This window comes from Corvus hawaiiensis, chromosome 5 (genome assembly GCF_020740725.1).
Source record: "Corvus hawaiiensis isolate bCorHaw1 chromosome 5, bCorHaw1.pri.cur, whole genome shotgun sequence".
In the NCBI taxonomy this organism is placed as follows: Eukaryota; Metazoa; Chordata; class Aves; order Passeriformes; family Corvidae; genus Corvus; species Corvus hawaiiensis.
Genome location: NC_063217.1, coordinates 141353 through 166121, shown reverse-complemented (window position 1 = coordinate 166121; position 24769 = coordinate 141353). Strand labels below are relative to the sequence as shown.

Below are 24769 nucleotides of genomic sequence, written 5' to 3'. Positions count from 1 at the left end.
GTTTTAGGTGGCCCACTTGTATTATGCCTGCAGGGGCTGAACCCCCTCATGGACCAGCTGATGGAGCCAGTTTATCACCCTTGAGCTGCCCCTGTGAGCCTTCCAGAAGTATTACAGGGCTCTGCGATGAAGCCTGTACCTTTTCTGTTTGAAGGTGCCATCTGGGCAGCTTTTGGCAATGGCTGAGGAGTTGCGGCGAGTCGGGGAGGGAGGGAGGAGCGAGGGTCCACTCAAGTTTCAGCAATGCCACATCACCTTGTCCCCTCTTAACCCAGGGATACCCTGCGACGGCGGCGTCGGCCTAGGAGTGCGGCCACAGCGTATGAGCCGAGGACCGGGACGTTCTCAGGAGACGGTGAGTAGTGGAATTGTCGGGTTTTGGCTGATGTGCTGCTGAGTTCAGGCACTGATGTTTGGTTTTCTTTATTGCAGTAGACTAAGAGAGAACAGCCCTCTGAGGGCAGGAACTTCCCAGATGATGAGGCGGCCTTCTTTTGCACCTGATGAGGATTTGCATCCCTGGATATCTGAGAGCTAAGTTGAGGGCTACACCTCAGGGAGGGGGATGAGAGTGGGGTGCTGGGTCAGGACTTGGTGGGAGGGATTTTTGAATTAGCTTTGGAGATGGGGATGTTCACGAGAGGGCCCCTTAGGCCACGTAAAGGGAAAGCCTCGCTTTTGATCACAATGCTGAGGTGTGGAGGGCAGAGCAGTCCCGGTGTGTGTTGTCTTGTCCGGTGTGTGTTCTGTGTCTTTGGCTTCCCTTGGATCAGATCTCTCTGCCTTTTACCCTTAAGGGGCTTATCATAAGCATTGGCCATCATCTCTAGCTTCTTGAACTTTCGTACTTCTCGGTAGGATGCCAATATCACTTGTTCTTTTACTAGTGGGCTTGGCCACATCTTGGAATCACATCTTGAAAGCATTGAGTCGGATCTCTTTTGAGGCCTTGTTCCCGGCTGTACTGCCATCCATCCTTTCCAGCCGTGAGCTGTAATGTCCTGGGGCTTGTAAGATTGTCAGGATATGGGAGCATTCTAAACGTGGCGTTGTCTCTCACAGCCATCTTGATCATTGTGACTGACAGTTCTTAGAACAGGTCACTGTTACAGTCTTTTCTTCTGCTCCTTAGAGCCCCCTTCATCCACCAATGCCATACCATCGGTTGTCTCTTTTGGCATCGTCTCTGTCCTTGCCATCGTTCTTCTTGCCGAGAGCTTTTTTTATCATCCTCATGTCACACTGCTTGTAGTATAATGTGTTGTTTGAGTTTGTGTCTAGCCTGGAATTGCTCTGCCCTGTAGAGTAGTCCTGGCGGGGGAGTAGGTGGAGAAGAAAGGAGACTTTACAGGGAGCCTTTTGCTTTGCTCAGCCACCTGAGCCACGCCTCGGATGGAGTGACTGTGGCCAGTCTGTGTGGTGTTCAGTGGAGACGTGGGAGTGGTGCAGTGGTGTCTTGCAGTTTCATAGTAGTTTGTCCTAAGGCCCACTACTGTGGGATCCTAGGCAGTTTGCTTTGAGGAATGAGAACTTGGGAAAGGCTAAGCTGGGTAACTTTGACAAATAATTCTTTTGCAGAGGGAGAGCATGTAAACCTGATGTGAACGGAGGAGACCAGAGGAGCACAGCAACGAGGTGGGTCGGTGCCTGAAGTCCAAGCTACGGCCTGACTCTGGGCTCTACGTTTACCTCACTGTTCGGATTTTCATTTTGAAGATGCGAGGCACTTGGCACAGCAGGGTATTGGCACCGGGGGGACCGTGAGCTGGATGAGTATTGATTCCAGCACAGAAGTGGATGCTACTGGAGTTGTTGTATTAGTGATGAAACTATAAGTAGCCTTTGATTTTTTTTGTGTTTTACAGGTGGTCTGCAGCATTCAAATCGCTACTCCAACATGACAGACACCCTTGCAGAAAGAGGTCACAGTTGAGCACTTTCAGGTGGAACCTACCTTGGCAATGCAACACTTTTGGACACTACATCGGCATGTGCTTTTCCACTTTGTTTTGCCCCTTCTCCCCTGGGAAGGTTGGTCACCATTCAGCTTTTCAGGGGTGGTGTTTCATTTTGGTTATGTTGCAGGGCTGTTCTTTGTCTTTATTTTTAGGAAGTAAACCTGGATATCAGCAGTCAAGGTCAAGTGAGTGAGGTAAGCAGTGACCAGTGGACGCAACCAGTTATTGCTTGGGTGCCAAATTCTGGGGCAGCTCAAAGCATGCATTGTCTAAGCATCCATTTGTGTGTTTTAGGTGGCCCACTTGTATTATGCCTGCAGGGGCTGAACCCCCTCATGGACCAGCTGATGGAGCCAGTTTATCACCCTTGAGCTGCCCCTGTGAGCCTTCCAGAAGTATTACAGGGCTCTGCGATGAAGCCTGTACCTTTTCTGTTTGAAGGTGCCATCTGGGCAGCTTTTGGCAATGGCTGAGGAGTTGCGGCGAGTCGGGGAGGGAGGGAGGAGCGAGGGTCCACTCAAGTTTCAGCAATGCCACATCACCTTGTCCCCTCTTAACCCAGGGATACCCTGCGACGGCGGCGTCGGCCTAGGAGTGCGGCCACAGCGTATGAGCCGAGGACCGGGACGTTCTCAGGAGACGGTGAGTAGTGGAATTGTCGGGTTTTGGCTGATGTGCTGCTGAGTTCAGGCACTGATGTTTGGTTTTCTTTATTGCAGTAGACTAAGAGAGAACAGCCCTCTGAGGGCAGGAACTTCCCAGATGATGAGGCGGCCTTCTTTTGCACCTGATGAGGATTTGCATCCCTGGATATCTGAGAGCTAAGTTGAGGGCTACACCTCAGGGAGGGGGATGAGAGTGGGGTGCTGGGTCAGGACTTGGTGGGAGGGATTTTTGAATTAGCTTTGGAGATGGGGATGTTCACGAGAGGGCCCCTTAGGCCACGTAAAGGGAAAGCCTCGCTTTTGATCACAATGCTGAGGTGTGGAGGGCAGAGCAGTCCCGGTGTGTGTTGTCTTGTCCGGTGTGTGTTCTGTGTCTTTGGCTTCCCTTGGATCAGATCTCTCTGCCTTTTACCCTTAAGGGGCTTATCATAAGCATTGGCCATCATCTCCAGCTTCTTGAACTTTCGTACTTCTCGGTAGGATGCCAATATCACTTGTTCTTTTACTAGTGGGCTTGGCCACATCTTGGAATCACATCTTGAAAGCATTGAGTCGGATCTCTTTTGAGGCCTTGTTCCCGGCTGTACTGCCATCCATCCTTTCCAGCCGTGAGCTGTAATGTCCTGGGGCTTGTAAGATTGTCAGGATATGGGAGCATTCTAAACGTGGCGTTGTCTCTCACAGCCATCTTGATCATTGTGACTGACAGTTCTTAGAACAGGTCACTGTTACAGTCTTTTCTTCTGCTCCTTAGAGCCCCCTTCATCCACCAATGCCATACCATCGGTTGTCTCTTTTGGCATCGTCTCTGTCCTTGCCATCGTTCTTCTTGCCGAGAGCTTTTTTTATCATCCTCATGTCACACTGCTTGTAGTATAATGTGTTGTTTGAGTTTGTGTCTAGCCTGGAATTGCTCTGCCCTGTAGAGTAGTCCTGGCGGGGGAGTAGGTGGAGAAGAAAGGAGACTTTACAGGGAGCCTTTTGCTTTGCTCAGCCACCTGAGCCACGCCTCGGATGGAGTGACTGTGGCCAGTCTGTGTGGTGTTCAGTGGAGACGTGGGAGTGGTGCAGTGGTGTCTTGCAGTTTCATAGTAGTTTGTCCTAAGGCCCACTACTGTGGGATCCTAGGCAGTTTGCTTTGAGGAATGAGAACTTGGGAAAGGCTAAGCTGGGTAACTTTGACAAATAATTCTTTTGCAGAGGGAGAGCATGTAAACCTGATGTGAACGGAGGAGACCAGAGGAGCACAGCAACGAGGTGGGTCGGTGCCTGAAGTCCAAGCTACGGCCTGACTCTGGGCTCTACGTTTACCTCACTGTTCGGATTTTCATTTTGAAGATGCGAGGCACTTGGCACAGCAGGGTATTGGCACCGGGGGGACCGTGAGCTGAATGAGTATTGATTCCAGCACAGAAGTGGATGCTACTGGAGTTGTTGTATTAGTGATGAAACTATAAGTAGCCTTTGATTTTTTTTGTGTTTTACAGGTGGTCTGCAGCATTCAAATCGCTACTCCAACATGACAGACACCCTTGCAGAAAGAGGTCACAGTTGAGCACTTTCAGGTGGAACCTACCTTGGCAATGCAACACTTTTGGACACTACATCGGCATGTGCTTTTCCACTTTGTTTTGCCCCTTCTCCCCTGGGAAGGTTGGTCACCATTCAGCTTTTCAGGGGTGGTGTTTCATTTTGGTTATGTTGCAGGGCTGTTCTTTGTCTTTATTTTTAGGAAGTAAACCTGGATATCAGCAGTCAAGGTCAAGTGAGTGAGGTAAGCAGTGACCAGTGGACGCAACCAGTTATTGCTTGGGTGCCAAATTCTGGGGCAGCTCAAAGCATGCATTGTCTAAGCATCCATTTGTGTGTTTTAGGTGGCCCACTTGTATTATGCCTGCAGGGGCTGAACCCCCTCATGGACCAGCTGATGGAGCCAGTTTATCACCCTTGAGCTGCCCCTGTGAGCCTTCCAGAAGTATTACAGGGCTCTGCGATGAAGCCTGTACCTTTTCTGTTTGAAGGTGCCATCTGGGCAGCTTTTGGCAATGGCTGAGGAGTTGCGGCGAGTCGGGGAGGGAGGGAGGAGCGAGGGTCCACTCAAGTTTCAGCAATGCCACATCACCTTGTCCCCTCTTAACCCAGGGATACCCTGCGACGGCGGCGTCGGCCTAGGAGTGCGGCCACAGCGTATGAGCCGAGGACCGGGACGTTCTCAGGAGACGGTGAGTAGTGGAATTGTCGGGTTTTGGCTGATGTGCTGCTGAGTTCAGGCACTGATGTTTGGTTTTCTTTATTGCAGTAGACTAAGAGAGAACAGCCCTCTGAGGGCAGGAACTTCCCAGATGATGAGGCGGCCTTCTTTTGCACCTGATGAGGATTTGCATCCCTGGATATCTGAGAGCTAAGTTGAGGGCTACACCTCAGGGAGGGGGATGAGAGTGGGGTGCTGGGTCAGGACTTGGTGGGAGGGATTTTTGAATTAGCTTTGGAGATGGGGATGTTCACGAGAGGGCCCCTTAGGCCACGTAAAGGGAAAGCCTCGCTTTTGATCACAATGCTGAGGTGTGGAGGGCAGAGCAGTCCCGGTGTGTGTTGTCTTGTCCGGTGTGTGTTCTGTGTCTTTGGCTTCCCTTGGATCAGATCTCTCTGCCTTTTACCCTTAAGGGGCTTATCATAAGCATTGGCCATCATCTCCAGCTTCTTGAACTTTCGTACTTCTCGGTAGGATGCCAATATCACTTGTTCTTTTACTAGTGGGCTTGGCCACATCTTGAAAGCATTGAGTCGGATCTCTTTTGAGGCCTTGTTCCCGGCTGTACTGCCATCCATCCTTTCCAGCCGTGAGCTGTAATGTCCTGGGGCTTGTAAGATTGTCAGGATATGGGAGCATTCTAAACGTGGCATTGTCTCTCACAGCCATCTTGATCATTGTGACTGACAGTTCTTAGAACAGGTCACTGTTACAGTCTTTTCTTCTGCTCCTTAGAGCCCCCTTCATCCACCAATGCCATACCATCGGTTGTCTCTTTTGGCATCGTCTCTGTCCTTGCCATCGTTCTTCTTGCCGAGAGCTTTTTTTATCATCCTCATGTCACACTGCTTGTAGTATAATGTGTTGTTTGAGTTTGTGTCTAGCCTGGAATTGCTCTGCCCTGTAGAGTAGTCCTGGCGGGGGAGTAGGTGGAGAAGAAAGGAGACTTTACAGGGAGCCTTTTGCTTTGCTCAGCCACCTGAGCCACGCCTCGGATGGAGTGACTGTGGCCAGTCTGTGTGGTGTTCAGTGGAGACGTGGGAGTGGTGCAGTGGTGTCTTGCAGTTTCATAGTAGTTTGTCCTAAGGCCCACTACTGTGGGATCCTAGGCAGTTTGCTTTGAGGAATGAGAACTTGGGAAAGGCTAAGCTGGGTAACTTTGACAAATAATTCTTTTGCAGAGGGAGAGCATGTAAACCTGATGTGAACGGAGGAGACCAGAGGAGCACAGCAACGAGGTGGGTCGGTGCCTGAAGTCCAAGCTACGGCCTGACTCTGGGCTCTACGTTTACCTCACTGTTCGGATTTTCATTTTGAAGATGCGAGGCACTTGGCACAGCAGGGTATTGGCACCGGGGGGACCATGAGCTGGATGAGTATTGATTCCAGCACAGAAGTGGATGCTACTGGAGTTGTTGTATTAGTGATGAAACTATAAGTAGCCTTTGATTTTTTTTGTGTTTTACAGGTGGTCTGCAGCATTCAAATCGCTACTCCAACATGACAGACACCCTTGCAGAAAGAGGTCACAGTTGAGCACTTTCAGGTGGAACCTACCTTGGCAATGCAACACTTTTGGACACTACATCGGCATGTGCTTTTCCACTTTGTTTTGCCCCTTCTCCCCTGGGAAGGTTGGTCACCATTCAGCTTTTCAGGGGTGGTGTTTCATTTTGGTTATGTTGCAGGGCTGTTCTTTGTCTTTATTTTTAGGAAGTAAACCTGGATATCAGCAGTCAAGGTCAAGTGAGTGAGGTAAGCAGTGACCAGTGGACGCAACCAGTTATTGCTTGGGTGCCAAATTCTGGGGCAGCTCAAAGCATGCATTGTCTAAGCATCCATTTGTGTGTTTTAGGTGGCCCACTTGTATTATGCCTGCAGGGGCTGAACCCCCTCATGGACCAGCTGATGGAGCCAGTTTATCACCCTTGAGCTGCCCCTGTGAGCCTTCCAGAAGTATTACAGGGCTCTGCGATGAAGCCTGTACCTTTTCTGTTTGAAGGTGCCATCTGGGCAGCTTTTGGCAATGGCTGAGGAGTTGCGGCGAGTCGGGGAGGGAGGGAGGAGCGAGGGTCCACTCAAGTTTCAGCAATGCCACATCACCTTGTCCCCTCTTAACCCAGGGATACCCTGCGACGGCGGCGTCGGCCTAGGAGTGCGGCCACAGCGTATGAGCCGAGGACCGGGACGTTCTCAGGAGACGGTGAGTAGTGGAATTGTCGGGTTTTGGCTGATGTGCTGCTGAGTTCAGGCACTGATGTTTGGTTTTCTTTATTGCAGTAGACTAAGAGAGAACAGCCCTCTGAGGGCAGGAACTTCCCAGATGATGAGGCGGCCTTCTTTTGCACCTGATGAGGATTTGCATCCCTGGATATCTGAGAGCTAAGTTGAGGGCTACACCTCAGGGAGGGGGATGAGAGTGGGGTGCTGGGTCAGGACTTGGTGGGAGGGATTTTTGAATTAGCTTTGGAGATGGGGATGTTCACGAGAGGGCCCCTTAGGCCACGTAAAGGGAAAGCCTCGCTTTTGATCACAATGCTGAGGTGTGGAGGGCAGAGCAGTCCCGGTGTGTGTTGTCTTGTCCGGTGTGTGTTCTGTGTCTTTGGCTTCCCTTGGATCAGATCTCTCTGCCTTTTACCCTTAAGGGGCTTATCATAAGCATTGGCCATCATCTCTAGCTTCTTGAACTTTCGTACTTCTCGGTAGGATGCCAATATCACTTGTTCTTTTACTAGTGGGCTTGGCCACATCTTGGAATCACATCTTGAAAGCATTGAGTCGGATCTCTTTTGAGGCCTTGTTCCCGGCTGTACTGCCATCCATCCTTTCCAGCCGTGAGCTGTAATGTCCTGGGGCTTGTAAGATTGTCAGGATATGGGAGCATTCTAAACGTGGCGTTGTCTCTCACAGCCATCTTGATCATTGTGACTGACAGTTCTTAGAACAGGTCACTGTTACAGTCTTTTCTTCTGCTCCTTAGAGCCCCCTTCATCCACCAATGCCATACCATCGGTTGTCTCTTTTGGCATCGTCTCTGTCCTTGCCATCGTTCTTCTTGCCGAGAGCTTTTTTTATCATCCTCATGTCACACTGCTTGTAGTATAATGTGTTGTTTGAGTTTGTGTCTAGCCTGGAATTGCTCTGCCCTGTAGAGTAGTCCTGGCGGGGGAGTAGGTGGAGAAGAAAGGAGACTTTACAGGGAGCCTTTTGCTTTGCTCAGCCACCTGAGCCACGCCTCGGATGGAGTGACTGTGGCCAGTCTGTGTGGTGTTCAGTGGAGACGTGGGAGTGGTGCAGTGGTGTCTTGCAGTTTCATAGTAGTTTGTCCTAAGGCCCACTACTGTGGGATCCTAGGCAGTTTGCTTTGAGGAATGAGAACTTGGGAAAGGCTAAGCTGGGTAACTTTGACAAATAATTCTTTTGCAGAGGGAGAGCATGTAAACCTGATGTGAACGGAGGAGACCAGAGGAGCACAGCAACGAGGTGGGTCGGTGCCTGAAGTCCAAGCTACGGCCTGACTCTGGGCTCTACGTTTACCTCACTGTTCGGATTTTCATTTTGAAGATGCGAGGCACTTGGCACAGCAGGGTATTGGCACCGGGGGGACCGTGAGCTGGATGAGTATTGATTCCAGCACAGAAGTGGATGCTACTGGAGTTGTTGTATTAGTGATGAAACTATAAGTAGCCTTTGATTTTTTTTGTGTTTTACAGGTGGTCTGCAGCATTCAAATCGCTACTCCAACATGACAGACACCCTTGCAGAAAGAGGTCACAGTTGAGCACTTTCAGGTGGAACCTACCTTGGCAATGCAACACTTTTGGACACTACATCGGCATGTGCCTTTCCACTTTGTTTTGCCCCTTCTCCCCTGGGAAGGTTGGTCACCATTCAGCTTTTCAGGGGTGGTGTTTCATTTTGGTTATGTTGCAGGGCTGTTCTTTGTCTTTATTTTTAGGAAGTAAACCTGGATATCAGCAGTCAAGGTCAAGTGAGTGAGGTAAGCAGTGACCAGTGGACGCAACCAGTTATTGCTTGGGTGCCAAATTCTGGGGCAGCTCAAAGCATGCATTGTCTAAGCATCCATTTGTGTGTTTTAGGTGGCCCACTTGTATTATGCCTGCAGGGGCTGAACCCCCTCATGGACCAGCTGATGGAGCCAGTTTATCACCCTTGAGCTGCCCCTGTGAGCCTTCCAGAAGTATTACAGGGCTCTGCGATGAAGCCTGTACCTTTTCTGTTTGAAGGTGCCATCTGGGCAGCTTTTGGCAATGGCTGAGGAGTTGCGGCGAGTCGGGGAGGGAGGGAGGAGCGAGGGTCCACTCAAGTTTCAGCAATGCCACATCACCTTGTCCCCTCTTAACCCAGGGATACCCTGCGACGGCGGCGTCGGCCTAGGAGTGCGGCCACAGCGTATGAGCCGAGGACCGGGACGTTCTCAGGAGACGGTGAGTAGTGGAATTGTCGGGTTTTGGCTGATGTGCTGCTGAGTTCAGGCACTGATGTTTGGTTTTCTTTATTGCAGTAGACTAAGAGAGAACAGCCCTCTGAGGGCAGGAACTTCCCAGATGATGAGGCGGCCTTCTTTTGCACCTGATGAGGATTTGCATCCCTGGATATCTGAGAGCTAAGTTGAGGGCTACACCTCAGGGAGGGGGATGAGAGTGGGGTGCTGGGTCAGGACTTGGTGGGAGGGATTTTTGAATTAGCTTTGGAGATGGGGATGTTCACGAGAGGGCCCCTTAGGCCACGTAAAGGGAAAGCCTCGCTTTTGATCACAATGCTGAGGTGTGGAGGGCAGAGCAGTCCCGGTGTGTGTTGTCTTGTCCGGTGTGTGTTCTGTGTCTTTGGCTTCCCTTGGATCAGATCTCTCTGCCTTTTACCCTTAAGGGGCTTATCATAAGCATTGGCCATCATCTCCAGCTTCTTGAACTTTCGTACTTCTCGGTAGGATGCCAATATCACTTGTTCTTTTACTAGTGGGCTTGGCCACATCTTGGAATCACATCTTGAAAGCATTGAGTCGGATCTCTTTTGAGGCCTTGTTCCCGGCTGTACTGCCATCCATCCTTTCCAGCCGTGAGCTGTAATGTCCTGGGGCTTGTAAGATTGTCAGGATATGGGAGCATTCTAAACGTGGCATTGTCTCTCACAGCCATCTTGATCATTGTGACTGACAGTTCTTAGAACAGGTCACTGTTACAGTCTTTTCTTCTGCTCCTTAGAGCCCCCTTCATCCACCAATGCCATACCATCGGTTGTCTCTTTTGGCATCGTCTCTGTCCTTGCCATCGTTCTTCTTGCCGAGAGCTTTTTTTATCATCTTCATGTCACACTGCTTGTAGTATAATGTGTTGTTTGAGTTTGTGTCTAGCCTGGAATTGCTCTGCCCTGTAGAGTAGTCCTGGCGGGGGAGTAGGTGGAGAAGAAAGGAGACTTTACAGGGAGCCTTTTGCTTTGCTCAGCCACCTGAGCCACGCCTCGGATGGAGTGACTGTGGCCAGTCTGTGTGGTGTTCAGTGGAGACGTGGGAGTGGTGCAGTGGTGTCTTGCAGTTTCATAGTAGTTTGTCCTAAGGCCCACTACTGTGGGATCCTAGGCAGTTTGCTTTGAGGAATGAGAACTTGGGAAAGGCTAAGCTGGGTAACTTTGACAAATAATTCTTTTGCAGAGGGAGAGCATGTAAACCTGATGTGAACGGAGGAGACCAGAGGAGCACAGCAACGAGGTGGGTCGGTGCCTGAAGTCCAAGCTACGGCCTGACTCTGGGCTCTACGTTTACCTCACTGTTCGGATTTTCATTTTGAAGATGCGAGGCACTTGGCACAGCAGGGTATTGGCACCGGGGGGACCATGAGCTGGATGAGTATTGATTCCAGCACAGAAGTGGATGCTACTGGAGTTGTTGTATTAGTGATGAAACTATAAGTAGCCTTTGATTTTTTTTGTGTTTTACAGGTGGTCTGCAGCATTCAAATCGCTACTCCAACATGACAGACACCCTTGCAGAAAGAGGTCACAGTTGAGCACTTTCAGGTGGAACCTACCTTGGCAATGCAACACTTTTGGACACTACATCGGCATGTGCTTTTCCACTTTGTTTTGCCCCTTCTCCCCTGGGAAGGTTGGTCACCATTCAGCTTTTCAGGGGTGGTGTTTCATTTTGGTTATGTTGCAGGGCTGTTCTTTGTCTTTATTTTTAGGAAGTAAACCTGGATATCAGCAGTCAAGGTCAAGTGAGTGAGGTAAGCAGTGACCAGTGGACGCAACCAGTTATTGCTTGGGTGCCAAATTCTGGGGCAGCTCAAAGCATGCATTGTCTAAGCATCCATTTGTGTGTTTTAGGTGGCCCACTTGTATTATGCCTGCAGGGGCTGAACCCCCTCATGGACCAGCTGATGGAGCCAGTTTATCACCCTTGAGCTGCCCCTGTGAGCCTTCCAGAAGTATTACAGGGCTCTGCGATGAAGCCTGTACCTTTTCTGTTTGAAGGTGCCATCTGGGCAGCTTTTGGCAATGGCTGAGGAGTTGCGGCGAGTCGGGGAGGGAGGGAGGAGCGAGGGTCCACTCAAGTTTCAGCAATGCCACATCACCTTGTCCCCTCTTAACCCAGGGATACCCTGCGACGGCGGCGTCGGCCTAGGAGTGCGGCCACAGCGTATGAGCCGAGGACCGGGACGTTCTCAGGAGACGGTGAGTAGTGGAATTGTCGGGTTTTGGCTGATGTGCTGCTGAGTTCAGGCACTGATGTTTGGTTTTCTTTATTGCAGTAGACTAAGAGAGAACAGCCCTCTGAGGGCAGGAACTTCCCAGATGATGAGGCGGCCTTCTTTTGCACCTGATGAGGATTTGCATCCCTGGATATCTGAGAGCTAAGTTGAGGGCTACACCTCAGGGAGGGGGATGAGAGTGGGGTGCTGGGTCAGGACTTGGTGGGAGGGATTTTTGAATTAGCTTTGGAGATGGGGATGTTCACGAGAGGGCCCCTTAGGCCACGTAAAGGGAAAGCCTCGCTTTTGATCACAATGCTGAGGTGTGGAGGGCAGAGCAGTCCCGGTGTGTGTTGTCTTGTCCGGTGTGTGTTCTGTGTCTTTGGCTTCCCTTGGATCAGATCTCTCTGCCTTTTACCCTTAAGGGGCTTATCATAAGCATTGGCCATCATCTCTAGCTTCTTGAACTTTCGTACTTCTCGGTAGGATGCCAATATCACTTGTTCTTTTACTAGTGGGCTTGGCCACATCTTGGAATCACATCTTGAAAGCATTGAGTCGGATCTCTTTTGAGGCCTTGTTCCCGGCTGTACTGCCATCCATCCTTTCCAGCCGTGAGCTGTAATGTCCTGGGGCTTGTAAGATTGTCAGGATATGGGAGCATTCTAAACGTGGCGTTGTCTCTCACAGCCATCTTGATCATTGTGACTGACAGTTCTTAGAACAGGTCACTGTTACAGTCTTTTCTTCTGCTCCTTAGAGCCCCCTTCATCCACCAATGCCATACCATCGGTTGTCTCTTTTGGCATCGTCTCTGTCCTTGCCATCGTTCTTCTTGCCGAGAGCTTTTTTTATCATCCTCATGTCACACTGCTTGTAGTATAATGTGTTGTTTGAGTTTGTGTCTAGCCTGGAATTGCTCTGCCCTGTAGAGTAGTCCTGGCGGGGGAGTAGGTGGAGAAGAAAGGAGACTTTACAGGGAGCCTTTTGCTTTGCTCAGCCACCTGAGCCACGCCTCGGATGGAGTGACTGTGGCCAGTCTGTGTGGTGTTCAGTGGAGACGTGGGAGTGGTGCAGTGGTGTCTTGCAGTTTCATAGTAGTTTGTCCTAAGGCCCACTACTGTGGGATCCTAGGCAGTTTGCTTTGAGGAATGAGAACTTGGGAAAGGCTAAGCTGGGTAACTTTGACAAATAATTCTTTTGCAGAGGGAGAGCATGTAAACCTGATGTGAACGGAGGAGACCAGAGGAGCACAGCAACGAGGTGGGTCGGTGCCTGAAGTCCAAGCTACGGCCTGACTCTGGGCTCTACGTTTACCTCACTGTTCGGATTTTCATTTTGAAGATGCGAGGCACTTGGCACAGCAGGGTATTGGCACCGGGGGGACCGTGAGCTGGATGAGTATTGATTCCAGCACAGAAGTGGATGCTACTGGAGTTGTTGTATTAGTGATGAAACTATAAGTAGCCTTTGATTTTTTTTGTGTTTTACAGGTGGTCTGCAGCATTCAAATCGCTACTCCAACATGACAGACACCCTTGCAGAAAGAGGTCACAGTTGAGCACTTTCAGGTGGAACCTACCTTGGCAATGCAACACTTTTGGACACTACATCGGCATGTGCTTTTCCACTTTGTTTTGCCCCTTCTCCCCTGGGAAGGTTGGTCACCATTCAGCTTTTCAGGGGTGGTGTTTCATTTTGGTTATGTTGCAGGGCTGTTCTTTGTCTTTATTTTTAGGAAGTAAACCTGGATATCAGCAGTCAAGGTCAAGTGAGTGAGGTAAGCAGTGACCAGTGGACGCAACCAGTTATTGCTTGGGTGCCAAATTCTGGGGCAGCTCAAAGCATGCATTGTCTAAGCATCCATTTGTGTGTTTTAGGTGGCCCACTTGTATTATGCCTGCAGGGGCTGAACCCCCTCATGGACCAGCTGATGGAGCCAGTTTATCACCCTTGAGCTGCCCCTGTGAGCCTTCCAGAAGTATTACAGGGCTCTGCGATGAAGCCTGTACCTTTTCTGTTTGAAGGTGCCATCTGGGCAGCTTTTGGCAATGGCTGAGGAGTTGCGGCGAGTCGGGGAGGGAGGGAGGAGCGAGGGTCCACTCAAGTTTCAGCAATGCCACATCACCTTGTCCCCTCTTAACCCAGGGATACCCTGCGACGGCGGCGTCGGCCTAGGAGTGCGGCCACAGCGTATGAGCCGAGGACCGGGACGTTCTCAGGAGACGGTGAGTAGTGGAATTGTCGGGTTTTGGCTGATGTGCTGCTGAGTTCAGGCACTGATGTTTGGTTTTCTTTATTGCAGTAGACTAAGAGAGAACAGCCCTCTGAGGGCAGGAACTTCCCAGATGATGAGGCGGCCTTCTTTTGCACCTGATGAGGATTTGCATCCCTGGATATCTGAGAGCTAAGTTGAGGGCTACACCTCAGGGAGGGGGATGAGAGTGGGGTGCTGGGTCAGGACTTGGTGGGAGGGATTTTTGAATTAGCTTTGGAGATGGGGATGTTCACGAGAGGGCCCCTTAGGCCACGTAAAGGGAAAGCCTCGCTTTTGATCACAATGCTGAGGTGTGGAGGGCAGAGCAGTCCCGGTGTGTGTTGTCTTGTCCGGTGTGTGTTCTGTGTCTTTGGCTTCCCTTGGATCAGATCTCTCTGCCTTTTACCCTTAAGGGGCTTATCATAAGCATTGGCCATCATCTCTAGCTTCTTGAACTTTCGTACTTCTCGGTAGGATGCCAATATCACTTGTTCTTTTACTAGTGGGCTTGGCCACATCTTGGAATCACATCTTGAAAGCATTGAGTCGGATCTCTTTTGAGGCCTTGTTCCCGGCTGTACTGCCATCCATCCTTTCCAGCCGTGAGCTGTAATGTCCTGGGGCTTGTAAGATTGTCAGGATATGGGAGCATTCTAAACGTGGCGTTGTCTCTCACAGCCATCTTGATCATTGTGACTGACAGTTCTTAGAACAGGTCACTGTTACAGTCTTTTCTTCTGCTCCTTAGAGCCCCCTTCATCCACCAATGCCATACCATCGGTTGTCTCTTTTGGCATCGTCTCTGTCCTTGCCATCGTTCTTCTTGCCGAGAGCTTTTTTTATCATCCTCATGTCACACTGCTTGTAGTATAATGTGTTGTTTGAGTTTGTGTCTAGCCTGGAATTGCTCTGCCCTGTAGAGTAGTCCTGGCGGGGGAGTAGGTGGAGAAGAAAGGAGACTTTACAGGGAGCCTTTTGCTTTGCTCAGCCACCTGAGCCACGCCTCGGATGGAGTGACTGTGGCCAGTCTGTGTGGTGTTCAGTGGAGACGTGGGAGTGGTGCAGTGGTGTCTTGCAGTTTCATAGTAGTTTGTCCTAAGGCCCACTACTGTGGGATCCTAGGCAGTTTGCTTTGAGGAATGAGAACTTGGGAAAGGCTAAGCTGGGTAACTTTGACAAATAATTCTTTTGCAGAGGGAGAGCATGTAAACCTGATGTGAACGGAGGAGACCAGAGGAGCACAGCAACGAGGTGGGTCGGTGCCTGAAGTCCAAGCTACGGCCTGACTCTGGGCTCTACGTTTACCTCACTGTTCGGATTTTCATTTTGAAGATGCGAGGCACTTGGCACAGCAGGGTATTGGCACCGGGGGGACCGTGAGCTGGATGAGTATTGATTCCAGCACAGAAGTGGATGCTACTGGAGTTGTTGTATTAGTGATGAAACTATAAGTAGCCTTTGATTTTTTTTGTGTTTTACAGGTGGTCTGCAGCATTCAAATCGCTACTCCAACATGACAGACACCCTTGCAGAAAGAGGTCACAGTTGAGCACTTTCAGGTGGAACCTACCTTGGCAATGCAACACTTTTGGACACTACATCGGCATGTGCTTTTCCACTTTGTTTTGCCCCTTCTCCCCTGGGAAGGTTGGTCACCATTCAGCTTTTCAGGGGTGGTGTTTCATTTTGGTTATGTTGCAGGGCTGTTCTTTGTCTTTATTTTTAGGAAGTAAACCTGGATATCAGCAGTCAAGGTCAAGTGAGTGAGGTAAGCAGTGACCAGTGGACGCAACCAGTTATTGCTTGGGTGCCAAATTCTGGGGCAGCTCAAAGCATGCATTGTCTAAGCATCCATTTGTGTGTTTTAGGTGGCCCACTTGTATTATGCCTGCAGGGGCTGAACCCCCTCATGGACCAGCTGATGGAGCCAGTTTATCACCCTTGAGCTGCCCCTGTGAGCCTTCCAGAAGTATTACAGGGCTCTGCGATGAAGCCTGTACCTTTTCTGTTTGAAGGTGCCATCTGGGCAGCTTTTGGCAATGGCTGAGGAGTTGCGGCGAGTCGGGGAGGGAGGGAGGAGCGAGGGTCCACTCAAGTTTCAGCAATGCCACATCACCTTGTCCCCTCTTAACCCAGGGATACCCTGCGACGGCGGCGTCGGCCTAGGAGTGCGGCCACAGCGTATGAGCCGAGGACCGGGACGTTCTCAGGAGACGGTGAGTAGTGGAATTGTCGGGTTTTGGCTGATGTGCTGCTGAGTTCAGGCACTGATGTTTGGTTTTCTTTATTGCAGTAGACTAAGAGAGAACAGCCCTCTGAGGGCAGGAACTTCCCAGATGATGAGGCGGCCTTCTTTTGCACCTGATGAGGATTTGCATCCCTGGATATCTGAGAGCTAAGTTGAGGGCTACACCTCAGGGAGGGGGATGAGAGTGGGGTGCTGGGTCAGGACTTGGTGGGAGGGATTTTTGAATTAGCTTTGGAGATGGGGATGTTCACGAGAGGGCCCCTTAGGCCACGTAAAGGGAAAGCCTCGCTTTTGATCACAATGCTGAGGTGTGGAGGGCAGAGCAGTCCCGGTGTGTGTTGTCTTGTCCGGTGTGTGTTCTGTGTCTTTGGCTTCCCTTGGATCAGATCTCTCTGCCTTTTACCCTTAAGGGGCTTATCATAAGCATTGGCCATCATCTCTAGCTTCTTGAACTTTCGTACTTCTCGGTAGGATGCCAATATCACTTGTTCTTTTACTAGTGGGCTTGGCCACATCTTGGAATCACATCTTGAAAGCATTGAGTCGGATCTCTTTTGAGGCCTTGTTCCCGGCTGTACTGCCATCCATCCTTTCCAGCCGTGAGCTGTAATGTCCTGGGGCTTGTAAGATTGTCAGGATATGGGAGCATTCTAAACGTGGCGTTGTCTCTCACAGCCATCTTGATCATTGTGACTGACAGTTCTTAGAACAGGTCACTGTTACAGTCTTTTCTTCTGCTCCTTAGAGCCCCCTTCATCCACCAATGCCATACCATCGGTTGTCTCTTTTGGCATCGTCTCTGTCCTTGCCATCGTTCTTCTTGCCGAGAGCTTTTTTTATCATCCTCATGTCACACTGCTTGTAGTATAATGTGTTGTTTGAGTTTGTGTCTAGCCTGGAATTGCTCTGCCCTGTAGAGTAGTCCTGGCGGGGGAGTAGGTGGAGAAGAAAGGAGACTTTACAGGGAGCCTTTTGCTTTGCTCAGCCACCTGAGCCACGCCTCGGATGGAGTGACTGTGGCCAGTCTGTGTGGTGTTCAGTGGAGACGTGGGAGTGGTGCAGTGGTGTCTTGCAGTTTCATAGTAGTTTGTCCTAAGGCCCACTACTGTGGGATCCTAGGCAGTTTGCTTTGAGGAATGAGAACTTGGGAAAGGCTAAGCTGGGTAACTTTGACAAATAATTCTTTTGCAGAGGGAGAGCATGTAAACCTGATGTGAACGGAGGAGACCAGAGGAGCACAGCAACGAGGTGGGTCGGTGCCTGAAGTCCAAGCTACGGCCTGACTCTGGGCTCTACGTTTACCTCACTGTTCGGATTTTCATTTTGAAGATGCGAGGCACTTGGCACAGCAGGGTATTGGCACCGGGGGGACCGTGAGCTGGATGAGTATTGATTCCAGCACAGAAGTGGATGCTACTGGAGTTGTTGTATTAGTGATGAAACTATAAGTAGCCTTTGATTTTTTTTGTGTTTTACAGGTGGTCTGCAGCATTCAAATCGCTACTCCAACATGACAGACACCCTTGCAGAAAGAGGTCACAGTTGAGCACTTTCAGGTGGAACCTACCTTGGCAATGCAACACTTTTGGACACTACATCGGCATGTGCTTTTCCACTTTGTTTTGCCCCTTCTCCCCTGGGAAGGTTGGTCACCATTCAGCTTTTCAGGGGTGGTGTTTCATTTTGGTTATGTTGCAGGGCTGTTCTTTGTCTTTATTTTTAGGAAGTAAACCTGGATATCAGCAGTCAAGGTCAAGTGAGTGAGGTAAGCAGTGACCAGTGGACGCAACCAGTTATTGCTTGGGTGCCAAATTCTGGGGCAGCTCAAAGCATGCATTGTCTAAGCATCCATTTGTGTGTTTTAGGTGGCCCACTTGTATTATGCCTGCAGGGGCTGAACCCCCTCATGGACCAGCTGATGGAGCCAGTTTATCACCCTTGAGCTGCCCCTGTGAGCCTTCCAGAAGTATTACAGGGCTCTGCGATGAAGCCTGTACCTTTTCTGTTTGAAGGTGCCATCTGGGCAGCTTTTGGCAATGGCTGAGGAGTTGCGGCGAGTCGGGGAGGGAGGGAGGAGCGAGGGTCCACTCAAGTTTCAGCAATGCCACATCACCTTGTCCCCTCTTAACCCAGGGATACCCTGCGACGGCGGCGTCGGCCTAGGAGTGCGGCCACAGCGTATGAGCCGAGGACCGGGACGTTCTCAGGAGACGGTGAGTAGTGGAATTGTCGGGTTTTGGCTGATGTGCTGCTGAGTTCAGGCACTGATGTTTGGTTTTCTTTATTGCAGTAGACTAAGAGAGAACAGCCCTCTGAGGGCAGGAACTTCCCAGATGATGAGGCGGCCTTCTTTTGCACCTGATGAGGATTTGCATCCCTGGATATCTGAGAGCTAAGTTGAGGGCTACACCTCAGGGAGGGGGATGAGAGTGGGGTGCTGGGTCAGGACTTGGTGGGAGGGATTTTTGAATTAGCTTTGGAGATGGGGATGTTCACGAGAGGGCCCCTTAGGCCACGTAAAGGGAAAGCCTCGCTTTTGATCACAATGCTGAGGTGTGGAGGGCAGAGCAGTCCCGGTGTGTGTTGTCTTGTCCGGTGTGTGTTCTGTGTCTTTGGCTTCCCTTGGATCAGATCTCTCTGCCTTTTACCCTTAAGGGGCTTATCATAAGCATTGGCCATCATCTCTAGCTTCTTGAACTTTCGTACTTCTCGGTAGGATGCCAATATCACTTGTTCTTTTACTAGTGGGCTTGGCCACATCTTGGAATCACATCTTGAAAGCATTGAGTCGGATCTCTTTTGAGGCCTTGTTCCCGGCTGTACTGCCATCCATCCTTTCCAGCCGTGAGCTGTAATGTCCTGGGGCTTGTAAGATTGTCAGGATATGGGAGCATTCTAAACGTGGCGTTGTCTCTCACAGCCATCTTGATCATTGTGACTGACAGTTCTTAGAACAGGTCACTGTTACAGTCTTTTCTTCTGCTCCTTAGAGCCCCCTTCATCCACCAATGCCATACCATCGGTTGTCTCTTTTGGCATCGTCTCTGTCCTTGCCATCGTTCTTCTTGCCGAGAGCTTTTTTTATCATCCTCATGTCACACTGCTTGTAGTATAATGTGTTGTTTGAGTTTGTGTCTAGCCTGGAATTGCTCTGCCCTGTAGAGTAGTCCTGGCGGGGGAGTAGGTGGAGAAGAAAGGAGACTTTACAGGGAGCCTTTTGCTTTGCTCAGCCACCTGAGCCACGCCTCGGATGGAGTGACTGTGGCCAGTCTGTGTGGTGTTCAGTGGAGACGTGGGAGTGGTGCAGTGGTGTCTTGCAGTTTCATAGTAGTTTGTCCTAAGGCCCACTACTGTGGGATCCTAGGCAGTTTGCTTTGAGGAATGAGAACTTGGGAAAGGCTAAGCTGGGTAACTTTGACAAATAATTCTTTTGCAGAGGGAGAGCATGTAAACCTGATGTGAACGGAGGAGACCAGAGGAGCACAGCAACGAGGTGGGTCGGTGCCTGAAGTCCAAGCTACGGCCTGACTCTGGGCTCTACGTTTACCTCACTGTTCGGATTTTCATTTTGAAGATGCGAGGCACTTGGCACAGCAGGGTATTGGCACTGGGGGGACCATGAGCTGGATGAGTATTGATTCCAGCACAGAAGTGGATGCTACTGGAGTTGTTGTATTAGTGATGAAACTATAAGTAGCCTTTGATTTTTTTTGTGTTTTACAGGTGGTCTGCAGCATTCAAATCGCTACTCCAACATGACAGACACCCTTGCAGAAAGAGGTCACAGTTGAGCACTTTCAGGTGGAACCTACCTTGGCAATGCAACACTTTTGGACACTACATCGGCATGTGCTTTTCCACTTTGTTTTGCCCCTTCTCCCCTGGGAAGGTTGGTCACCATTCAGCTTTTCAGGGGTGGTGTTTCATTTTGGTTATGTTGCAGGGCTGTTCTTTGTCTTTATTTTTAGGAAGTAAACCTGGATATCAGCAGTCAAGGTCAAGTGAGTGAGGTAAGCAGTGACCAGTGGACGCAACCAGTTATTGCTTGGGTGCCAAATTCTGGGGCAGCTCAAAGCATGCATTGTCTAAGCATCCATTTGTGTGTTTTAGGTGGCCCACTTGTATTATGCCTGCAGGGGCTGAACCCCCTCATGGACCAGCTGATGGAGCCAGTTTATCACCCTTGAGCTGCCCCTGTGAGCCTTCCAGAAGTATTACAGGGCTCTGCGATGAAGCCTGTACCTTTTCTGTTTGAAGGTGCCATCTGGGCAGCTTTTGGCAATGGCTGAGGAGTTGCGGCGAGTCGGGGAGGGAGGGAGGAGCGAGGGTCCACTCAAGTTTCAGCAATGCCACATCACCTTGTCCCCTCTTAACCCAGGGATACCCTGCGACGGCGGCGTCGGCCTAGGAGTGCGGCCACAGCGTATGAGCCGAGGACCGGGACGTTCTCAGGAGACGGTGAGTAGTGGAATTGTCGGGTTTTGGCTGATGTGCTGCTGAGTTCAGGCACTGATGTTTGGTTTTCTTTATTGCAGTAGACTAAGAGAGAACAGCCCTCTGAGGGCAGGAACTTCCCAGATGATGAGGCGGCCTTCTTTTGCACCTGATGAGGATTTGCATCCCTGGATATCTGAGAGCTAAGTTGAGGGCTACACCTCAGGGAGGGGGATGAGAGTGGGGTGCTGGGTCAGGACTTGGTGGGAGGGATTTTTGAATTAGCTTTGGAGATGGGGATGTTCACGAGAGGGCCCCTTAGGCCACGTAAAGGGAAAGCCTCGCTTTTGATCACAATGCTGAGGTGTGGAGTGCAGAGCAGTCCTGGTGTGTGTTGTGTCACTTGTCTTTTGTGTGTTCTGTGTCTTTTGGGCATCTTGTGTCACATGTTTTTTGCCTTACCCCTTTGAGGGGCTTATCTGAAATGCTGGGCATCATCCTTAGCAGCTCCTTTGCATTCCTTGGCCCGACGCTGGTACCCTTGAACCTTTGACTTGCAAGCTCGGACATGCATCGGAATCGCATCTCTCTTTAGCACTATTGAGTCAGACACCTTTTACAGTCTTGTTCTGAGCTGTATTGACAGCTGTGCACCGCAACAATCCCTTATAACAGATTAGGACTTGGGAGAATGTGAGGATAGGTAGAGGATTCCAACCGTACGATTCTCGGGCATCCATCTTTGCAGTTCTTGGCATAAGTCCTTCTGTTAGGGTCTTTTTCTGCCAGAGTTCTTTGAGCCTCATCGGCCTCATCTAGGTCATCTCATTGGTAATTCTTCTTGCTGAGAGTTTCCTCTCCTTGTTGCATCCCCTTGTTTGTCATCTCCTGTGTCACAGGTGTCTGTGTGTTTGGCCCGGGGCTGCTTTGCCCTGCTACATAGCCTGGGTGTAGGTGTAATAGGATAAGTCCTAGGGACTTGACATTTGTAATGTAGGGATTAGTTGGACTCAAGATGGTATTTCTAGATTGACACAAGATGTCTGGAGCTGCTAAGTTATGATGCAGCACTTTGACTTTTGTCATAACTTTCTTTCAGATGCAGATGGATTGAATCTGTGGCAGAGTGCCCCATACCAGGTGAGGGGGTTCCCACAGGAAGGTCAGTCACCGTTTGTCTTTGCAGGGCAAGTGTAAATGGTGACTGTGTTACAGCTTTGTTCTTCATCTTTATTTGTAGGAAGTAATGCTGAATATCAGTGGTCAAGGTCAATGGAGCGAGGTGAGCGGTGACTGGTGGACAGAATGAGTTGTTACTGCTTGAGTATCAGTTTCTGGTGCAGCTCTAAGCATCTGTTTTTGTTTGTGCATTTTAGGTGGTCCACTGGGAAGGTGTCCCGGCCCTGGGATGCTGGAGGCCAGGTGGGTGCAAGCTTAAGCTATAGGTGTGGTGTACTTGAGTTGGAGCGGGGAGGCTGTGGTTTCAGTCTCTCGGCATGTTTTTTTGCTTTGCTTCTCTGCAGGTGCTGCTGCTGCCCTAGGCATGCCAAGGGACAGAGGCGAGCAGGTGAGTTGGCATTTAGGTGGGGCGACTGATAGGTGAGAGGTACGTGGCAGCATGCGAAAGCGTGTCCCTTTTCGCTTTGCAGGTATCGTCCGGGCCACCTCCGGAGTCAGATGAAGATTTGAGGTGAGCCTGGGCCAGTGGTGCAGAGGGAGCCCATGCATTATTCTTCTGGAGGGCAACAGTCGCAGTTTCTGTTTTGTTGTCTTAGGTACCACAAGTAGGTGCAGAGCCTAAGTTTGGAAACGGCTGGTAAGCGATGAGCCTCGGCAGTTATGAGGGAGAGGGGCATTGTGCAAGGGGTCACTTCTGGGACGTGTCATCACAGTCTGAATTTTGTCATTATTCTCTATCTTTTGTAGCTGCCCAAGTGGGCTGTGGGCCATGTATTGACATCCACGGTGCTGAAGCCTTCTTTTCTGTCGAGGATGGATTTTGTCTGCTGGTCTTCGGAGAGCTAAGTGTGGGGACTGTTGGTTGGGAGAAGGCAAAAACCTTTGGAATCACAGGAGGCAATTTGAAGTTAGCTTAGAGGAGAGGGCTGTAGTGGGCCGGGCCCCTTGGAGTTACAGGAGAGAGGGTTTCTCTTCAGCATCACTCGAGCCTTTGCCGGGCCAGGCAGTTCCAACCTATCTCCATGTTCTCGTGAGCTTCGCATCGTTGGATGTTGAGTCTCGATGTCATTGTCCATCTTCTCACCTGAGGAGCCTGCCTTCAGGTCTGGCATGATTGCCACGGTCTAAATTTTGCCTACTCTTCAGTGTAGCCACGCTTTGGAGCACTTTTGAACATAGCATGCGGGCATCTCGCATCTTGGCCGTTTGTTGGTCGGTCATGTTTTGTGACGTCACTTCAGCCTTTGGCGGCAGAATCATTCTCTAGGGATCCCTTTGTATCACCTGGCAGTCGTTGCCTCCTTCTCTAGGCCTACTGCGCTTCTTGAGCATCCTCTTACCAGCTTTGGCACTAACTTCTCATAAGGAGTTTATATTTCACTGTCATGTACTACTGCCATAGAGCCTTCTTTCCTTTGGCGTCATCGGCCTCTGACTCATCTTGCGCTAGGAATCTTGGGTCCATCAGGTAAAACTGCTGGGCAGTTTCAGTTTATGTCTATGTTATGTGGTCTGTGTCCGTTGTCTTCAGTGTCATAGGGCTTTGTGATGTCTCAATGCTTTACAGGCATCGTTATGGGCCTTATTGGCAGCAGGAGTGCTTGCATACTTTCCTGGATTGGGCTTATTCTGGCATCTTTATGGTTTTGCTTTTTGAGACCAGAAGAAGTACACAAGGTGTTCCTATCCATCTTCCTTCTCAGTTTTGCTAGTATCTTTTTTTCATGTGCCATTCCCTTGGACTTCTATATGAAGTGTACTAGACCCTCCTCACTGCAGTAGTTTCGTAGCTTCTGTCGCCTCAAAGCATCCTGGTCTCAAGAATTTATCTTCTGAAGCGTTATCTCAAGTCTTCGTGTCATCTCTGCTTATATTTGATGCACTGGGTGTCCATGTGCTGCTTGTGCTTGGAGCTGCCCTGCCCTGGCACATTCAGTCATGGCTAGTTTGAACAGTTTTAAACTCTCATCTCTTGTCTATGGGCTTTTGGGTAGAAAGCTTATGGGCCTGGTGTGGGGATAACTCCTATCTGTCAGCTACTTGCAGACTGCCTCATGCTGTCTTGCAGGTCCCCGAGGCAGATTTTGATCCCTATAGTCACTGATGCTACCAATTTTCCCAGGATCTACTGTTCCACATCAAGGAGCAGCAGATGGAAGAAGATGTTAAAGCATCTTCTTTAGGGGGGAGTGTTTCTAGTAAGGGCTGCAGTCAGTGTGTAAGCTGAGGAAGGGGTGTCTGAGAGTGTGTCTGTCTGTGTGTGTGTTGACTGGCTCTAACCTTATGCGTGTGTCGTTTTTTGCCTTTCAGGTTCTTCAGTTCATTTTAAAATTTAGAATATGAAAAACCCAGCTGGTCCTGCCCATGCTGTGGGGTCAGTCAGAGGGACACAGGGTTCCTCTTCTCCTCTCTGCTGGGATGAACTGCCTAGGGAATACCATTTCTGACAGCCCAGTCCTACCTGTGTCCTTTGGAAAAGGGCAGAGGTGAAGAGGCAACTGCCAGAGTTCCTTGGGGATGATGGAGTTGTGGTGTTTGGCTGTGCCCAGAGGGGCAGGTTGGGCATTATTTGTGTGTCTGAGGACTGGGGAGCCGAGCTCTCAGTGCATTCCCAGCTCTCCCAGGGGTGGCAGCTGGTGCAGGGCTGGGTGACAGCCTCTGGTTGGGCTCGGGGCAGGCCCTGGCTCCGGCACAGACACGGGGTGGTTTGGGGCCGCTTGGGGAGCAATGGGAAGAAAATGAGGGATGGTGCTGGGCGGAGAGATCAGCCTGTGCTCGTGTCAGTGCAGCTGTGCAGGGCGCTGGGATCTGGGTAAAACTCCAGCTCTCCTGGTGTTCAGGGATGCAAGGTTTGAGGGACTGGATTTACCTAGGGCTTTCCAGGAACAAGGGGAAATGTAGTGCCAGAGCTGTGCCCCGTCAGGTTGTGTTTCCCTTTGGGGACAGGGAGTCTCTGGGCTGAGGTGAGATTGCTGTGTGAGTGGCAGGGAACAGGGAGCTCAGAATTGCAGGCACTGATGGAATAATTGTCTTAGGTCTGTTTGGTTTGTGTTTGTGAAAACTGGGA

General features: G+C 50.4%; 1 long non-coding RNA gene across 4 annotated transcripts in view; it reads left to right on the top strand.

The window, feature by feature from the left end:
- LOC125326284 overlaps nucleotides 1-24151 on the top strand; it is a 40718-nt gene extending 16567 nt beyond the window's left edge. For all 4 annotated transcript variants that reach the window (XR_007203732.1, XR_007203731.1, XR_007203733.1 and 1 more), the window contains 59 exons: nucleotides 8-154; nucleotides 276-355; nucleotides 433-1740; nucleotides 1866-2031; nucleotides 2111-2152; nucleotides 2253-2399; nucleotides 2521-2600; nucleotides 2678-2783; nucleotides 3824-3985; nucleotides 4111-4276; nucleotides 4356-4397; nucleotides 4498-4644; nucleotides 4766-4845; nucleotides 4923-5028; nucleotides 6056-6217; nucleotides 6343-6508; nucleotides 6588-6629; nucleotides 6730-6876; nucleotides 6998-7077; nucleotides 7155-8462; nucleotides 8588-8753; nucleotides 8833-8874; nucleotides 8975-9121; nucleotides 9243-9322; nucleotides 9400-9505; nucleotides 10546-10707; nucleotides 10833-10998; nucleotides 11078-11119; nucleotides 11220-11366; nucleotides 11488-11567; nucleotides 11645-11750; nucleotides 12791-12952; nucleotides 13078-13243; nucleotides 13323-13364; nucleotides 13465-13611; nucleotides 13733-13812; nucleotides 13890-13995; nucleotides 15036-15197; nucleotides 15323-15488; nucleotides 15568-15609; nucleotides 15710-15856; nucleotides 15978-16057; nucleotides 16135-16240; nucleotides 17281-17442; nucleotides 17568-17733; nucleotides 17813-17854; nucleotides 17955-18101; nucleotides 18223-18302; nucleotides 18380-19687; nucleotides 19813-19978; nucleotides 20058-20099; nucleotides 20200-20346; nucleotides 20468-20547; nucleotides 20625-20730; nucleotides 21623-21663; nucleotides 21764-21805; nucleotides 21900-21945; nucleotides 22047-22090; nucleotides 22173-24151. This is a non-coding gene — a long non-coding RNA (uncharacterized LOC125326284). The remainder of the gene's footprint in view (nucleotides 1-7; nucleotides 155-275; nucleotides 356-432; nucleotides 1741-1865; nucleotides 2032-2110; nucleotides 2153-2252; nucleotides 2400-2520; nucleotides 2601-2677; nucleotides 2784-3823; nucleotides 3986-4110; nucleotides 4277-4355; nucleotides 4398-4497; nucleotides 4645-4765; nucleotides 4846-4922; nucleotides 5029-6055; nucleotides 6218-6342; nucleotides 6509-6587; nucleotides 6630-6729; nucleotides 6877-6997; nucleotides 7078-7154; nucleotides 8463-8587; nucleotides 8754-8832; nucleotides 8875-8974; nucleotides 9122-9242; nucleotides 9323-9399; nucleotides 9506-10545; nucleotides 10708-10832; nucleotides 10999-11077; nucleotides 11120-11219; nucleotides 11367-11487; nucleotides 11568-11644; nucleotides 11751-12790; nucleotides 12953-13077; nucleotides 13244-13322; nucleotides 13365-13464; nucleotides 13612-13732; nucleotides 13813-13889; nucleotides 13996-15035; nucleotides 15198-15322; nucleotides 15489-15567; nucleotides 15610-15709; nucleotides 15857-15977; nucleotides 16058-16134; nucleotides 16241-17280; nucleotides 17443-17567; nucleotides 17734-17812; nucleotides 17855-17954; nucleotides 18102-18222; nucleotides 18303-18379; nucleotides 19688-19812; nucleotides 19979-20057; nucleotides 20100-20199; nucleotides 20347-20467; nucleotides 20548-20624; nucleotides 20731-21622; nucleotides 21664-21763; nucleotides 21806-21899; nucleotides 21946-22046; nucleotides 22091-22172) is intronic.
- Nucleotides 24152-24769: the final 618 nt, after the last annotated feature.